Source organism: Vicugna pacos, chromosome 34, assembly GCF_048564905.1.
Source record: "Vicugna pacos chromosome 34, VicPac4, whole genome shotgun sequence".
Taxonomy (NCBI): Eukaryota; Metazoa; Chordata; class Mammalia; order Artiodactyla; family Camelidae; genus Vicugna; species Vicugna pacos.
The window spans coordinates 8,038,960-8,058,464 of NC_133020.1; positions in this window are offsets into that span (position 1 = coordinate 8,038,960).

The window sequence follows — 19,505 nt, forward strand, 5'->3', positions numbered from 1 at the left end:
AAATCACCCTGAAGCAGATGGAAGAAGATTGTGCCTTTCTGGGCACTATCGCATCTAATGACCAAATTTCGTTGATAAGGTATGTGGCCTAGGGGAAGGGGAGGGAGCTAGGGGAGGGAGTTTGTGTGACCAAAGATGCATCCTTATCAGATGGCAAAAGGCCTGGGAAGCCAAAGATGTGACATTGGTTAGTTTTTAAGGGCTACTATGGAGTCAGCTGATCAGGAGCCTGAAAAAGTGTCAACACTGGTGAGCCAGGCCCAGGCATTTTGGAGAATCTCTGTGCATCAGGGTCTCGATTGAGCCAGTAGCTTAGTTTCACACAGAGGAGTAAGAGATAAAGTTTCTCCCAGAAGGAGAGCTGCCACCTCTCCATGTAAAACTGAGATGCCACTGGGGCTAGGCAGGGTACATTCTCGAATACATCATCGCAATTGATAAATGATGCTTTTTGATCCCTTCTCACTGTTAGTTATTGAGTCCAAATTAAGCCACCTAAAAATGGAATGTCAGGTCAGAATGTCATAAGATGTCTATGGGCCAGATATTAAGTTTTGATAAGAGCTCAGTAACCAGCTGGCAGCTGCTTTTCTAAAAGTGCGCACCTGGTAGACATGTCAGGGAAGATACAAGTTAAAAACCCAAGGGCTGCTTCCAGGTGGAGGCCACCTCCCTTTGCTAGACGTTCCAACTGGCAAAAGCATCAGTTCCAAAGACCTGGACCATCTCTGATACCCAACGTGTTGAATAAGGTTTTGGACCTCCTTTCTGGTGACGAGGTTGCCAAAGACACAGCAGTTGTTCTTTGGCTGGTGGGTGGACTGAGCATTGTGAACTCATCCTTATAGTCCCCAAAAGATTTACTCAGCAGACATGAGTTTTCTCAAAGTTTACCCCTATTGGCAGAAATAGAGCATCCTCACTGGGGCTGTTGAGCCTGAGACTTCTGACTTGTTGAATAAAAAGGCATCTTCTCTATAAGGAAAGCTCTGAATATCAGAGGCAAGAATTATACTGATATTCGATCCTGAAGCCCCTCTGGTGGCAAATGGCAGTAGAAGTGCCACTAGTAATTCTCTGTACCTGCAGCTCTTCCCAGATTGGGATAATCTTTTTGGGCATGTTTATGACAAGGAAGTACAAGCATGTAACACATCCGTTTGCAGAGGCAGCAAACTCAATAATTAAAACTGGCCACAGGGCCCTACTCAACAGGCCTTGCTTGCTTCTCTCCCCCATTTGATCCCTGCTGAAAAACCTATCAGTGGGATCCAGGCACTTCTTCTCTCCTGGGTCTGTGTAGGATGGAGATTTGACTCTCATAACCCACAGAGCCAAAGCAGATGGGGTCCTTCCTTTTCCAGTATTCCCCTGCATACTGAGGAAGTAGCTGAGGTTGGGGTCAAGCACAGGGAGGGAACAGGGTTGGGGAGAGTGAGAGAGATGCCAGAGCAGTAAGGAAGGCATATTGACTTTGGTGCCAGTAAGCAAGGCATTTCCAGGTTTAGTGACTCATGATTCAGCCGAATGAACTTCTGATGCTTTTGTTCCACCCAGAGCTCTGGGTCAGATCTGGAGCCTCTTGACTGTCCCCCACCTGCCTGGAGGAAAGTGAACAACAACAAACACTCTATCCAGGCAGCTTGTTTCTACTCTGCATCCTGGTGCTCAGCCTCACTGAAACATGAGACAGCAGGAGACCCTTACCCTCCCATCTCACCCACTACTTGAGTAAGAGCATTTGCTACTGGACCCTGAGAAGGCTTTGCAGATCCCCTAACCCAGTCTACAAAGAGCCCTTGTCCTTTCCTCTTCCAGAAAGCCATGTCTGTCTCTGTCGGCACCCCATCCTTGTCACCAAAACTGTCATAGACTTTGATGGTCTGAGGTTTCACTCTTCTGACGAGCTAACAAGTTAGCCTGCTATGGTTTCACAGGAGCTGGAAAAAGACACACAATTCCTGGGTTAAAGACAAAGGACTTTACGACTCATGGCAGAGTAGAAAGACAAAGCTTCATGTTGGCATCAGTCCCTTTGTCCCCCAAATCCCACAGGGCCCAGGTGGATGCTGCACACACCTGGCTGGTTTGTGTCACAGCTGAGGAGCCCTGCACTTTGGAAACCCCAGTCTTTCAAAGGGGCTGTTAGCAAAACCGCCCAACCTTTGCACCGAAGGGACACACGACCTCTGTATTTCCAGGCTGTTTGCTATGCAAACATCCACAAAAATAGAGTCCACAACATGGACCTGAAAACAAGATGTGCAGAAACCTGACAGATTCATGGAGAATTGTCTTCCAGCACATTTTTACCTGTTGTTCTGTGATTAAGGATTCATTCTCCATCAGAATTCAGTAACAAGTCAAACCATTAGCTATTTTCCAAAAGGAGAACAAACACTTAACAAAGATGAAATGGCTTCATTTCAAAACCCTAAGGAATTCTGCGATTCTTTTATTTGGGCTTGTTACAAGCCCCATGTAACCTGCCTGAGACCCTGCGGAGGTAGAATAACCCCCCCAAAGATGTGTCTGTACACCCTAACCCCTAGAACCCATGACTGTGTAACCTCACGCGGCAAAGGGGCATCCAGGTTGCTCATCAGCTAAGCTCTGCACTCCGTGTCCTGCTTCTTCAGTTTTGATGTACTCCGGGCACCATGGCACAAGAGAAAAGAGTGTGGGCTTTGGATCAGGCAAACCAGGGTTTAGAATTGTATATCTACAGTTTGGACAGGTTATTTAACCTGAGTCTCAATTCACTCCTGTGTATATTAAGGATGAGAAGACCTGTGTTACAGAAATGTGATATTTAAATGAGATGATATTACCAAAAATGCTTAAGAGATGCTCATTTCCAACTTCTCATTCTTATGTTCAAAGATGACTAGATAATCAGTGTACATCTACACTCAGAGACCTTAGTATTAGTCTGCTAGGTCTGATGCACCACAAACGGAACAGCTTAAATAACAGAAATATATTGTCGCATGATTCTAGAGGTTCAAAGTCCAACATCAAGGTGTCAGCAGAGTTGGTTCCTTCTGAAGGCTGTGTGGAGACTCTGTTCTATGCCTCTTGACCATCTTCTGGTGATTTTCTGGAAACCTTTGACATCCCTTGGCTTGCAAAAGCATCCTCTGTATCTCTGCCTTCATTCTCACATGACATTCCCCCTGTGTGTATCCCAATTTCCCTTCTTTATAAGGACATCAGTCTATTGGATTAGGGACTCACCCTACTCCAGTATGACTTCATCTTATCTAATTATATCTGCAATGACCCTACTTCCAAATAAGGTCACATTCTGAGATACTGGGGGTTAGAACTCCAATGTATAAGATGAGGGGGAACAGCATTCAATCCATAAGAGTATTCTAAGCCATCTTCACTAGTGACAGCTTTTTGTAAATCCAGGGATTTAATGTTATTAATTGTCAATTCAATATCATTTTCTTCCACTAAAGAGTGCAAGTTTGTCAGATTGTCAGGTAATAATGTCTAATATAATAATCTGCACGGAATGTTTAATGAAAGCAATTACTGAAACATTTCTTTAGCTAAACATCATATAATTGTCTTCCCACAACAAGGCAGTCTAACCAGAGAAGTTCAAATCGTTATCCACAAAAAAGCCTCTGTGATTCAGAGCGCTGTAGTTCTTAGTACTATCAGACTAAGTTCAACAATATTGCTTGATTTTCATATTATAATACTGCATTTTTCATTGGCTTGGATTAATGGTGATAAACAGTACATGCATTATGTATTGATTACCATTTCTTAAGTGGCTTTGTAGGCAGCCTTGCTTCAAGGTAAGTATTGGAGAGTTCAGTCTTGTGTTTACAGTGTCCTGGGGATCCCTGGAGAAGATGTAGGGTCCATTGAATTGTTTCTTTCTTTCTCACTTTTGTCTAAAAACCCCACTGGGAAAGTACTATGTGTAAAACACAGCACTGCACTGGGTACTAGAAATGCAAAGTCCTGCTGTTAAAGGACCTCGCAGTTTAACAAGAGGAAATACAGTCCTACACGAATAATTACAATCTAATCTGGCATTTCCACTTCTGAGCAAGACGAAATAACAGGGAGTTAGCCTCCTGCTGAAGCAACTTAAAAAAGGACCGAAATCTATAAATCAATGAGTCTTAAGACATTGAACATCCGGCAACAAAGGACAGTGATTTCTGGGAGATAAGACATAAGTTAGGTGAGCCTTAAGAGTGTCTGGAGAGAGTTCCCAGGACATTGTGCCAAGAAGAGGTAGGCAGTCAGAGCTCAGTGGATCCTTTGAGCTGAGGAGTGGGAGCTGAGAATTCTGGGAGAACAAGCAGCTGGAGTTATGGCAGGAAGACGAGACCCACACACTGCACGGAGAGAGCCGTGGGGGCCCAAGGCGGCACCCCTCCCATCGTCAAGCGAGCGCTGAGGGGACCACCCAAGGCCAAGGGAAGAACCACCTGAATGGATTGAAGAAGTAATACTTGGCGCTCACACAGGGTTGAGAATAGCTTGTTTTCCCACCAGCCAGAGTGGAAAACTTCATAATTCCCAGAGCATCAAGCTGACTATTTAGTCGTGGGCCAAAATTAGCCATAGACTAAAGGCTGCTCTTTTCCAGTTTAACAAAGCTTAAAACCGAGACCCCAAAGGGGTCAAACTATTTTCAAGTAACTTAAATGTGTCTCAGAACCAAGCAATACAAAAATATCCACACCTAACAAGGTAAATTTACAGTGCCTGGTGTCCAATCCCATATTGTCAGGCATATAAAGAAACTGGAAAGTGTGACCCATGTGAGAAAAATTATACAATGTGGGTTGTAATATTGGGGATATTCATAAGCAATTATGAGAGGACAGAGGGAAGGACAGTTAACTCTGCCTGGTCACTATGCCTGAGGCAGGTCGTCAAAGAAAGCTTCCTGGAGGAGAAGAGAGTTGATAGGAAAATTAAAGACTGAGTAGGTGTCAGCCAGCTGAAGATAAGAGGAAAGGCACTTGGGATGCGCCACACACAAAGGCATGGGATTACAGATTCTCTGTGACTAAACAACAAAGATGTGGTTCAGTGTGGCTAAAGGGAGGGAGGGGCAAGAAAAAACTCAGGAGAGCTGTGTGCGGGTCAGGACTTGGAGGCTGTCCTGCCAGGCAAACGTTTTCTTTCAAGGTCCAGAGAGTAAAAATATTTTAGACTTTGCAGACCACAGATGGTCTGTTGCACACTTTTGTGTGTGTGTGTGTGGTCCTTGAACTATAGATTGCAGATCCTGAGTAGATGATGGGGCATGATGGATGCTTTTCCAAAGGGAAAGACACATTAGAGCTGCATTTTAAGAGGATGATTTTGCCACATGTGTGGAGGATGCATTTGAGAGGATAAGGCAGGCAGACTGTTTAGAGGCTACGGTGTTAGCCCAATTGAGAGAGAATGGGGCCGGGGGGCGGGGGGGGGGGGGGAGCGGGGAGTGGGCAGGCTTCATGAGTCTGAGACACGGAAAAGAAGTATTTATTATAGGGTTGTATCATAGATTTGGAAATTACCAGCATCTATCTCAGTCTAAACCTCAAGCATGGATGAGATCGTGCAAGAACAGGCTGAGGGAGAAGCGTCTGGATTGAAAGACTAGTATGTGCCAGACACATTTACTGGTAGAGCGTTTGTCCTTAATATAACCCTGTGTAGACAGATTTCATGACCCCCATTTTACAGATGGTGAACTAAGGCTCTGAGAAGTTAAGCAGCTTACCCAGAGCCACCAATTGGAAAGACAAGCTTGGAATGTAAAACCAGTCCATTTCATCTGAAACCTCCTATTCTGTTCTCTGTGGACACTTTCTTGGCTCTCCTTACAGCATGGAGCCAGTGGCCTCCAGCCACCACGGTGGCTTCTGTCCACAGCACTCTCCTCCTCAATGCATGGGTCTCGCAGCACTTTGCCTTCGCCTATTTGCCAGTGGTCCAGAGTCACAAGACCTGGCCAAGATGCTCACAAAGAAAGAGACCCTCTATTGCAGCCGAACACCTATCATGTGGCCACTTCCGAACAGTGTGCCACCCCTCTTTGCCACCTATTCTGCCTCCCTGCCCTTGAATTTCAACCAACCCTGCTGCCCTGCCACTAATCCTTCCAAACTTAAAAATTCATACAGTTCACACGCACAAAACTCACATGATCCTTGAGACACTCTACTGTAGTGAGGAATTTCTAAAAGTCAGTCCTAGCACTGCAACTGTTCGCAAAGAGAAACTGGCCAATATTCATAATTCTACAAACATATGGTAAGGCAGAGCATATTTTAAATATCAAGAACATTTACTCGAGACCTTCCCAAATGGTTTCAAATTTTTATTTGGGGTTTGGACACGTATCAAAATCTGTATTTACCTGCAAGATCGCGGTCTGCCTAAACCTTTGGGGTACACATATTTCTCATGCCGTGATACTGAACATACAAATTAATTAAATTTTGTATTCAATTTTGCACCAAAACTGGGAACGGCTTTGATAGATAGGCAGTACTTCGCTAAAGTAACTCTAACATACTTCTCTTAACACAAGTTTCCCCTTTTTATTTGTTCAGCACGAAAAACAAACACTGAGCATATGGAAGAATAACAGGGAGGGCTGAAAACTTGGAAAAATATTTTCTGTAGGTTTAATTTTGGTTACACAGGACTTAATGTTTTGAAGGATTTAGTGCAAATTTTTCTTCAATCCTAGGGAATTTGCCGATAGGAGAAAAATAGAATTGTGTTTGTCCTTGAACAAGTACAAGCTTTGGGAAGGAGGCAGCACCTCCTTTTAGATTCATTTGACTAACGGGAAGCTGAAAAACAGAGAGGAGGGCAGATTTCACAGATTTTAATCAATATTGTAAGAAAACCTGAAAAGACCCCCACTTTTTAATTTTCCCAATATTTCACAGGTCTGTCCTTCTAAAACTAGAAGTTGAATAGAAATACTAAAGAGAAATACTTTTTGAATGTATTAAGATTGAATCTCTCTATCAGAAATCTTTAGTAACATGATCCTGAAACAATGAGGTTACATAAATGTGATAGAAGCATGCTACCAGTTTAATGACAAAACATTTCCAGCTCCACGGATTGCTTTAAAGTGCTCAGTTCTAATTTCTCGAATTCTTAGCTTCTCCCCATCCCTATTTCTGCTACAGGTCCTGTATCGTTTCTTTCATATCATCCCTTTGTTTCCTCTGAGTGGTGTTCCTCTGTCCAAAGTATCTAAAATTCTGCTTTTCCTAAGAAATCTGCTTTGATTACAGGGTGGGGGGATGCAGAGATGGGAAAATGAAAATGTTCTCCTTTTTCCCAGCAGACTCATAAACATCTGGCTGTTCTTTGGCTTTGATTTCAAGTAAAATCAAATGTAAAGCATCCCTTAGATAAACCCCTTACTATGTCCTGTTGCACCTCTTCATACCTTTCTAAGAATGTAGCTTATTGATAAGCATTCCTATAATATTAAATCCATGGACATATTTATTCCTTTTCATTAAAAGATCCAAAAGAGAGTGATGTTTTCTTCCATATGAAAGTAAGTAATATTTGTATGGATACATATATGTGTGCAGATATATATGTATCTATATTTACACTATTATTGTCCTTGTTCAAATGTAGCATTTAAAAATTCCTTTTTTAACAGCAAACATAATAGCATATTTTGTCTTTGGAATGGTATTGTTTCTGTGAAACATGAGATCTCTTGTGGATTTATAAGCTGTGAGAAATATGAATATAATAAAAGAGGCCAGTGTCACTGACATATCGTGAACACCCACCACTTGTTTTTAAATAGTAAATGCAAAACACATTCTAATTAGTAGCTATAATCCTGTTGCTTGAAAGATTTATCATGTTGACTCCATTGCAAGTGTACCACCTTACAGATCAGAAATTTCCAGAGAAGTGGAGATTTGCTCTACAAATAAAAGAAGACATGGCTGCATATAAATCTGGGTGTGTGCATAACTGAAGAGCTATAGAAACGAAAATGGGGAGGGAACCAGCGATTCCTGGAATTGATGCCCATTGAATCTCTGCCCATTTCTAAAAAAGAACCTTGAAAAAAAGAAAAAAAAATATCCTGGCAAAATACTGGTTTCCATTACTTTTCATTTTCTCTTGCCAGGATCAGAACCAGATGTTCTGTAATATAGCAAAGTCTGTTCTATTGGCATTTTTGGTTGTATTAACTTCAGGAACTACTGGAAATTTTATGTGAGAAGATTCACAGGTGATTAGCGTCCAAATTTCCTGAGACTTCAGGGGTTTTGATGGGGTTGGGGAAGAGATGGCATGCAGTGAAAGTGTTCAAATATCCTGTGTTCTCTTCTTGGTGTGCTCATATTCATAATGAAATACATATGCTCAGATAACTTATCTTACAACATATGGTGCAATATAATTGAAGAAAGTCTATGCAATTATTTCACCCCTCCAAAAAAAGAAAACCGTTCTACTTTATTAATAAAAATGAATCAGGGCTTTGGTGTGTGCTAGAGATACAGATCTCCAATCTAGCCTACACGAATATCTCACAAGTTGAAGTGCAAATAAGAATGGGACACTGAGTGACCAGGTTACAGTTCGGGTAAGTGTCATTTCCCTCCCCTCCCCCCCAGCTCTTACATCTAACCTGACTATCAAGGAAGTGATTTCAAAACTGACTATTCAGTCATTTAGAACTTGAACTATGTGCAAAATCATACTTAAAATTAGGTCCATGGCTTTCATTCTCTGCAAATTTTGTCATCTCAGTTAATGGTGGGAATGCGTCTGAAAAGGCAATACCATATTTAGAAGTACTCTCCCCACTTGCCCAAAGCACACACATACTATATTTGAAGGGCTGATCAAAGTGCTTTCATTTAATAAAAACTCTGGGATATTCTGGCAATTGCTACAATAGTCTGGCTGTCGCAAGAGGCTTACCACCCCTGGAGGCTCTCTCCTGATGGTCTAGCTAGCTGACATAGCATTGAATACATGAGCAAGTTTCAGTTGGATACACTTATTTTTAATTTTATAATGGATATTGAGTAAGGCAGTGAAAGGCATGTGTGCTGGTAAAGAAAAACAGGAAAATGTAGAGAAAAATACTTTGCTTTAGTGAAATAACCTTTCTGAAGAGGCTCTCCAGCCTTCATTCTTTTTGCTACCTCAACAGTGTTGTGGAAACAAATGTGGCAAGACCGAGCCAGTCCTCTGTAAGAGTGGGAGGGGTCTTACATTTAGATTTTTAATCCATTTCAAATGTATCATTGTATCTGGTGTTAGAGAGTGTTCTAACTTCATTCTTTTACGTGTAGCTGTCCAGTTTTCTCAGCACCACTTATGAAAGAGACTGTCTTTTCTCAATTTGTCATAGACTAATTGCCTTTTTTTTTTTTGGTGATAGATTAACTGATCACAAGTATTTGGGTTTATTTCTGGGTTCTCTATTCTGTTCCATTGATCTATATGTCTGTTTCTGTGCCAGTACCATATTGTTTGGATTACTGTAGCTTTGTAGGATAGTCTGAAGTCAGGAAGCATGATTCCTCCAGCTCTGTTCTTCTTTTTCAAGATTCTTTTGGTTGCTTGGGGTCTTTTGTGTTTGCATACAAATTTTAAAATTAGTTGTTTTATTTCTATGAAAAATGCCATAGGTATTTTGACAGGGATTGCCTTGACTATGTAGATTGTCTTGAGTACTATGGTCATTTTAACAACACTTATTCTCTCAATCCACGAACATGGTATATCTTCCCGTCTGTGCTCTCTTCAATTTCTGTCATCAGTGTCCTATAGTCTTCCAAGCACAGGGTTTTTACCTCCTTAGGTAGATTTATTCCTAGGTATTTTATTCTTTCTGACGTGATGGTAAATGAGGCTGTTTCCTTAATTTCTTTCTGATAGTTTGTTATCAGTGTATAGAAGTGCAACAGATTTCTGTACATTAATTTTGTATCCTGCAACTTTACTGAATTCATTGATAAACTCTAGTAGTTTTCTGGTGGCGTCTTTAGGTTTTTCTATGTAAAGTATCACGTTATCTGCAGTTGACAGTTAAACTTCCAGAGGAAAACATAAGTGGGACACTCTTTGACATAAAACGTAGCAATATTTTTTGGATCTGTCTTCCTAAAGCAAAGGAAATAAAAGCAAAAATAAAAAAATGGGATCTAATTAAATTCAAAACTTTTCCATAGCAAAGGAAACCAGTGACAAAACAAAAAGAGGAACCTACTGAATAGGAGAAAATATTTGCAAGTGGTATGACTGATACGGGGTTAAAAAAAAAAACCCAATTAAAAAATGGGAAGAGAACTTAACAGATATTTTTTCCAAGGATGAAATGCAGATGACCAACAGGCACTTGAAAAGACTCTCAGCATTGCTAATTATCAGGGAAATGCAAACCTAAACCATGATGAGACATCACCTCACACCTGTCATTATGGCTATCATCAAAAAGAACACCAATAACAAATGTTGGCAAGGACAGGGAGAAAAGGGAACCCTCATGTCCTATTGGTGGGAATGTAAATTGGTGCAGCCACTGTAGAAAACAGTATGGAGCATTCTCAAAAACTAAAAATAGAACTACCCTATGACCCAGCAATTCTACACCTGGGTATATACCCAAAAACAAAACAAAACAAAAACCCAAAATACTAATTCTAGAAGATACATGCACCCCAGGGTTCATAGTATCATTGTTTACAATAGCCAATACATGGAAGCAACATGTGTCCATCAACAGATGACTGGATAAAGAAGGTGTGGTGGATATATACAATGGAATACTACTCAGCCAAATAAAAGAATGAAATTTTGCCATTTGCAGCAACATGGATGGACTTGGAGGGTATTATGATCAGTGAAATAAGTCAGACAAAGAAAGATAAATACTGCATGATATCACTTATATGAAAAATCAAAAAAAACCCCAAAACACCATAGTATTGAATATAACATAAAAGAAGTAGACTCACAATTATAAAGAACAAACTAGAGGTTACCATTGGGGAGATGGAAGAGGGTGGGGCAATTTAGGGGAAAGGGAATAAGAAATATGAGCTATTAGGTATAAAATAAGCTACAAGGATGTTTTACAAGACAGAGAGTATAGCCAATATTTTATAATAACTATAAATGGAATAGAACATTTCAAAATTGTGACTCACTCTATTGTACACCTATACCTTATATAATATTGCACAGCAACTATACATCAATCAAAAAAAAAAAAGAGTAGGAGGGGAAGAGGATCACTGAAGTGTCAAACTCCCCAACTCCGCCCCATCCCACACACAAAGAGGGTGTTATGGGTGAGTTTCCAGCACATATTTCATTTCCTGTGGGAAGAATGAGGATCAGAAAAGTTGTTGATGAAATCAGGCAGGCTAGTACAAGATGTGTAGGGAATCCCTCATCACAAGGCTGAGAGGCTGAGCTGTGGGACCTGACATTTTCCAAAAACCCCTGTAGCAGGGCTTCTGTGACCAGGTCAATGTAAAATATTAGACAATACTCTCTCAGACATATGCAACCTATAATGTATCAGAAGATCCAGCAAAGCCAATGCTCCTTGCACAGAATTTCCCCTTACTATTCACTAGTGAACTTCACCTTAGTTACTAGTTAAAGCCTGAGCAGGAATTAGTTGATAACTCGCTGAAAGAAAGGGAAGCACACATCTGCGAGGTCCTTCCTGAGGGCTTGAGTGTTAAAATTGTAGGGACTAGGAGAAACAGAATGGGAAACGGAGCTGATGAGGTAGAGGGCAAGGTGTTAACGTTTGGTCTCTATCTGTTTCACAATTTTCCCTCAAATTGGCTTTGACAATGAGACTCAAAATGAAATTCAGACATGTCATAGCTTGCCAATGCTGTGGACGATGCTTTGTTTTTCTCCATTCATGCCGCCCAGGGATGGATTACAAGTGTGTAGTACTATCCTAATTCCTAAAATGGTAAATTACCTTTGGAAAGAGGCTGAGTCACTTCCAAAAGGTGGGTTTTGGGATCTCTGAAAGTATCAGGAGATGTTTTTCTTAAAAAGCTGGCAAAGTGCCCCATTGCCTGAGGAAAGGGTTTGTTATCATATTTGCCAGAGTATAAAATATAATTATCCCCTCTGTACCCATATGCTTCAAGCTGCTCCCAAACAGAGAATCAGAGTTGATCTCAGTTACTCTCCTTACCTTCCCAGATGAAAGAGACTTTCAAACTTTGACACCAGGGGACTTCTAGGTGGCCTTCTTGACTGTCTGACATTCCCCTGGGGTGATGAAAGAGTTTGCAAAGAGACCCAGCCTGGAGGAGAGTAGGAGGGCAGTACTTAAAAGCATTAAAATGTAAATTAAGATATGTCAGATGCAGATGTGTCTTACAGTCAATGGATGCGATGATCAGACAATTTATGTTCTGAAAGTTTAGAAGAAAGCAGCCCACTCACTCTCTGTAGGTGAGTGCTGTGAAAGGAAGAACGTGGTGGTTCCGGTTCAGAATGACGGCAAACACTGTAACAAATCACGTCCTCATCCTGCTTGGGCACCCGGAGACAGATGAGTTTAGGATTCAAAGACCTGAGAACTAATTGTTCTCAACCCAAGAGCTGCCCAAACTGACACAAGTGATTGTCTTTTTCTGTTCTTTGTTTTTTATTGAAGTGTAGTTGATTTACAATATTGTGTACACTATATGTACAGCATAGTGATTCAACTGTAGACATATATACATATTCTTTTTCATTTTAGGTTATTACAAGATAGTTGAATATAGTTCCCTGTGCTAGACAGTAAGACCTTGTTGTGTATCTATTTTACATTTAGTAGTTTGTATCTGCTAACCCAAACTCCTAATTTATCCCTCCCCTCCTCCTTTCCCCTTTGATAACGATAAGTTTGTTTTCTATGTCTGAGAGTGTGTTTCTGTTTTGTAAATAAGTTCATTTGTATCATTTCTTTAGATTCCCCCTAATTAGTGGTATCGTCTCTTCACCCTGGTGATTCAGCCTCCTTCCTTATTCTTCCCCTTTCCTGTCTTCTCTCAAACTTACATTCCCTTTCCCTTCAGAGGAAGACAAAAATTGATAGAGAGACTTTTAAGTGCTTTCACCTAGGTGCTCTAGCAGAAATCAGAGCATTAGAATAAACAAATTCCTAGCAGAATTTAAACCCAACTAGTACCATAGCTGGACGGTCAAGGATGGGTCACAGGAGGTAGAGCATAAGGGAACATTTCAACAGTATTGGATCCTTCTGGGCTCTGAGTCTCAGAGTTGGGGGATCACAACCGTTGATGCCATTTTGGTCCATTTTGGTTAGTATTCAAGTGCATTTTATTACATAGATAATACGTTATGAAATCTAAACTGATATTCAGAAGTTTGAGCTATTTTAAGGTATTAAATCTTATCATTTTTGCTATTGCTTATTAGCAAACCATTAGCTCATACTTGTTCACGGGTTTAGAAATTGTCAACAATATATCAAGCATTTTTTATTAGATGTGAGTTTATGTAGCTCAAGCACATAATTCATAGGCACTGTATTTTTCTAAAAATATCAAAACATGTACATATTTAAACTGACCTTATCTTTAATCCTACGTGTAGATCTTGAAAAATCCCATTGTCAAAAATCCAATGGAGACGAGAGACAACAGAAAAATGAAAACTCACAAATATTAATACCACAGAAAGAAAGACAAACGTACACCAGAATCTTGAAGAAATCCCACCAACTGTAAGGCAGACGAAATTTGACACGGGAAAAACTTTTCCCAGACTTCGCCTTTGAGTGGATATTGCCTGAAAAAAACATTTTAAGATATATTGTACTTCTCATTAACTCAGAGACCCAAGCTTATGCCAGCTTAAGTCTGCCCACAAGGTGCTGATTTGGGAGAAGCCTGAAGACTGTTTCTGTCCTATCCCAGCTATCTGCATCCACTCAGATTTAACCAAATTACAAAAGCCAGGAGAGCAGTAAATTAACAACACGCTTGCTGTGCCACGTGAGAGGGACAGTCTTTAGGTGGAAAGTGCATTAGGTTAAATAGAGATTTAAAAAAAAAATCCCAAAGCAGTGCCAACTTAGTGCTGTAACACTTCATATGCTCCACTAGTTATTAAATAATACATTAATGCATGCAAAAATTACGACAATTAGGTAGGTACTGTGCAACTTGAACTCCAGCTAAGAAAAATAATAGGAGAAATTTGATTATGTCTCAGTGTTAGGCAACCTACATTCACATTCATTAGTAAATATTAAGTCTGGAAACATCCTGCCTCATTTGAGTAAAATCAAAGTAAAAAAAAAAGAAAAAAAAATATATATACAGCTTTTGAAAAAGATATTTGTAAATAATGAAGTAACAAATTCTAAAAAGAAATCTCTAAAAATAGGTTTGGAAATGAGAAGAAAAGTTTCAGAAAACAAATTGGCACACAATAAAATTTAAGACGATATGGCTACTGTAATGCTGTTACACTGTTGAGAGACAAAATCTAATAGGAAAATCAATAGGACTGACCATAAAAGGTTATAAATAGGAAACAGTTGCAGGAAACACATATGCAACAACAGGAGGTAGTAAAGTACAGAAAAGACAAAGAAGCAAATTTAATTAGTCATTTGGTGGATGGACTTGTAAATTATCTTACAGCTTAGAGTGAAAAGATAAAGACATTGAAGACAAGTACTGAGAAAGTGAGAGACTTGGACAACAGAGAATAAAAATTTTTAAGTGTAAGCAATGCATCTGAGGAAGAAGCAAGAGCCGTTGGTCACAATCAAAGACATCATTGGAGAAACCATTCTGAACTAAAAAGGGTTCATGCTAGCAAATGCATAGGGTTCCCAGATTTTGTGTTAAATAACTGGGAGAAAGACACGTCATTAAACATTCCCAGAAGAAATGTTTAAAGCCGGAGAAGTATGAAAATCTCAAGCATTGTGACTGTGTCACAGTGGCACTGACTTTCCTTCACAATGCTACTCAAAGGCAACGTAGCTAGATACGCAGAGATCCGAGGGGAAACTTTTGTAAAATGAGATGCCAGAAAATTTCTCTTTCATATGTGAATTACATTTCATATGTAAAATATATTCTCAGATATTCAAGAAGATGGAAAATACTCTGCCTTGTATTTAATTTGCAACTGAAGACCTAAGAAAACAGACATAAGGTAAGATAAAAAATGTGAAATTTAAGCACATGCAATAAGTAATGAAAGAAGTTAAGCATAAGTTTATTTTAAATAATTATTTTATACATGACTTTAAGATTACATGTTACAATGTCAAAATTTTTCAGGAAGCAGTAAGTATAACATATAAATTTTAATAAATGACAGTCTTATTCTAATATTGGTATACGTACATATAAAGAAGAGCATGATTAAGTTAGATGAAAGTATAATTATGATTAATTATGTATCTTGAAGAGAAATTAAGAGTTCCGATTTCAGCTTATGTTCAGCTAAATGGAAAATTACAGTTAATATTTTTTTGCAAAACATAAGATAACCACCAACAGATATACAATTTATACCTCTTAAAATAACAGACTTTTAGATAAATGCAGAAAAAACATAATCCATTTAACAAAGATAAAAATAAATTAGCAAACAATATAATGTGTAAGATGGCATAACTAAAGTTGACTATGTCAATAATAATGATAAATACAAATAGGCCATATTTTTATGAAAGAAAAAAGATTCTTAGATTGGTTTGATAAATTAGATGATATTCCATGGTGTCTATACAAGATTCACTTATTCCTAGCGAAATAAAAAGATTAAAAGTTAAAAGATCAGCAAGACATCATACAAATGTACATACAAAATAGAAGTAGGTCATGAAGACTAATTCAAAGAAAATACTGAAACAAAGATTATTTCATATTGACTAAAGTGCACATTGAAGACAGAACTGCTAAATACATGACTGTACACAACAAGAAATATTTAGATATATAAAAAAAAGTACAAAGTTACCAATGATAATGAAAGAAGACTTTATTAGAAAGTTATACAATAATCTTGGTAGAAAGACTCAGTAATGTATAAAATACAAAAGTTCTCAAAACTAATCTTTATATTTAATAACACTATGAATTGAAAGTAGCAATTTTTAAAACTTAAAATTGCTTCACTTATCAATAAGCAGAATATATAAATATTTTTAGAAAAGATAACAAAGCAAGATTTACTTGACCAAATATTAAAATATAATAAAACAATGATATGAAAATAGAATAAAAATAAAACAGAAGTCATATCAGTGAAAAGGATGTAGAAATCCCATCAAAATCCCATCAAAATTCCATAATATCTATTAAATGTATATAAAATAACATGGCATTTCAAGTTAGCAGATAATAAATGGATTGTTTGACAAATGAATCTAAGATAAATAGTTAAGTACTTCAAACAAAATATATATTACAACCATCTCATGCTACCAAAAAAAAAAAAAAATCCCAGAGCAATAATAGTTAAGTAACAAAGTAGGTAAAAATTGATCTAATTATAGCAAAGGAATGACTCTATTAAACATAAAAAAAACCCAATAAAATTAAAAGAAATGTTGCCAGAAAATGAAAGGATTGCTAAACCAAATATGAAAATATATGTATATTAAAACTATAAATAAAACAAATAGACAAAGATAAAAAACAATGTCTATCACATATGAAAGACAATGGGTTAATGTTGGTAATATGGAAAAAACTCTTAAAAATTAAAAATAGCATCCCACAAATGGGTAAGGTCTGTGAAGAAATTATTTATAAATAGCTAATACAAATAATAAAAATGTTCAAACTCAACTGCTAAACAAATAAAAAATTTAAACTATTAGGGAGACATTATTTTTATCTATTCAATTCATACTCTTTAAAAAATAAAAGCCCTCAAGTTTGGAGAGAGAGTACTGATATATGTTGATAAAAGCATTTGTAGGGCTGTTTTGAAATATATATTTAAATATATGAATATATTCATACCCATTATCTAATATCTCACTTCTAAGGCTAAATCCAAAGGAAATGATGAAATATTTTCCAGTAAATTTTATCATAGATTCATAAGATGAGCTTAATTGTACCCATTAAACTTATTTACTAGTAGATGGCAATAATAAATAAAAAAGGATACAAGGTGATCAATGTTACATTTCATAGAGCATATGTTTTATTTTAATTATATAATTATTACATGCATATTCAATAATTCAAAAATATTTACAGGGTACCCAATAGAGACTGAAGATGACAGCAATAAACTAAACAAGATAAAAATAAATCCCTACCCTAATGGAGCTTATGTTCCATTTGATATAATACATAATAGTAGATAAAATATAGTACATAATATTACATAAAATACAGGCAAATATGTAGTCATTTCTGCATGGTCAAATGATGGATGGCTTTCAAAACTATTTTTTATTTTAATTCTCTCCCATAATCATATAGTATTTTTATACAAAAAATACATTTTAAAATGATTTCTCAGTCAGATTTCTTATTATAAGATGTACTTCCATAGAACTTTTTAATGTTAATATAGTATTTAGTTGTTTTTTATATTGTCGGACATACCTTGTATTCATGATCCAAAATTAAAATCAGAAGCATTATTTTCATTCTGGTTACCTACTTAAAATTCCAAATAGAGGCATTTCTCTAGCCTACTTTTCCTAGAAACAGCCTCCTTCTGTACCCCAGTGGAATTTACAGGCATGGCAAGTATTTCCCAGGCACTTTTGATGCCCTAATTCCAGTTATTTATTTTAAATAATTTAATTTTGTTTGTATTGCATTCCTTTCCTCCTGCACTGAGTTTCTGTCTGACACTAGCGGAAACAAATTGCAAAACAACACAACCAAGGTTTTTCTCACAGCTGCTTCAACCAGATGGTAGCTCTGAGCTTCTGGAAACGTATTAGGAAAGCCTATTCCCATATAAAGTCTGTCTCAGGCTTAGACATCCCTAAGGCCCTTGCAAGACACAGAGAAGACGGCTAAGTTGAGGCATTTTTCTGTAGAGTAATTTCTGTCTTTGTGCTATTCAACTGTCATGAGCACACAGGTTATCTCTGACTCCCTCGCCACTGTAGAAGACCTTATATAACACCACGAACTCAAACACATATACTAGGTAATCCTGTTTGTGCCTTTCCCCCTATCCAGACTCCTTATATTTCAAGATGCCATTTCAGAGAACCATTACAATCTATGATAATCCTTTTCCCCGATGAAATGATCTTTTTGAAGAACAAGACATGGAGATACTGTTAAGAGCAGCTATAATCTATTCAAATGTTGCTACAAGCAGTCTCAGAAACCCATCAAGGTTTAAGAAACAAGTGGTCCCACTCTTCCGGCCACTCATCTCGGCATTTTCTTTGTATGGATAAGCAAGAAACAGACGAATCTAATTACTTGATTATAGGGTGACATTTTATTACACATAGTGGCAGTGACCATTGCAAGCTTGTCTTGTTTTTAAACACACACAATTTGTGTTCCTGGGTTGGCAGTTTGCCATATGGAAACCAGTGAGCCGAAGAATTGCTGACTTGGTGTTTGATATCCAGATAGCAAGCCCAGAGCCTAATTTCTTTCACCTCTGGGTAAGAATTTGAGTAAAATTATTGTCTGATTTGTTACCCTAAGGAGCAGCTCCAATCAAGTAATTTCAATGGACAAAGATTTCCCATGGTACTCAACACCTACAGAAAGATGTCTTTAGTCTAGTACTTAAGAAGGTATCCAATATGATCTGTTTTCCTGTTTTGTCTTTCTTAGACTTATGCATCCCAGCATTTCTCAAAACATGAATGGTGCACATCTTGAGAATAACCATATCAAAATAAAACTTGTCAGTCTGTTTGTCACTCGAATTCCCAGTTTCACCTCCAAACATCAGCTCACACTACTTCCTCACTCTTCTTTCTTCAAGACTCGGCTCTAATGCTTATTATTTATTGATGTCTTTCTTATCTAAGCGGAGAATGACTCTTTTCCACCTCTTATTCTACATGGATAATCCACTGGAAAGGTCACTGGATTTGGGAACTGGAAGCTACTAGTATAATTTGGACAAGTCTCCAAACTTTCCACAAACTTCCATTTCCCGATTCATAAGATGGACCATTCATTTATTTGTCCATCCATCCGGCAAGGTCTTATTAAATATTTCTATACATTAAGCACTTTCTTAAGAACTCAAGGTATGTAAATGAGCCAACATTCATGGCTCCCCAATATAGTGGCTGGTTTAGACCTCCACAATCCTATGTGCTTTGAGAAAGCACCAGATATTACAGCTTCCTGGTTTTGAAGTATTAAAGAAGCGTTTCTCAAAGTGGTCCCTGGAACAGGCAGTAAGATCACCTGGGATTGTGTCAGAAATGAAAATTCTCAGGTCTCACCCTAGATTACTGAGGAAGAAATTCTGGAGGTGAGACCTGCCTA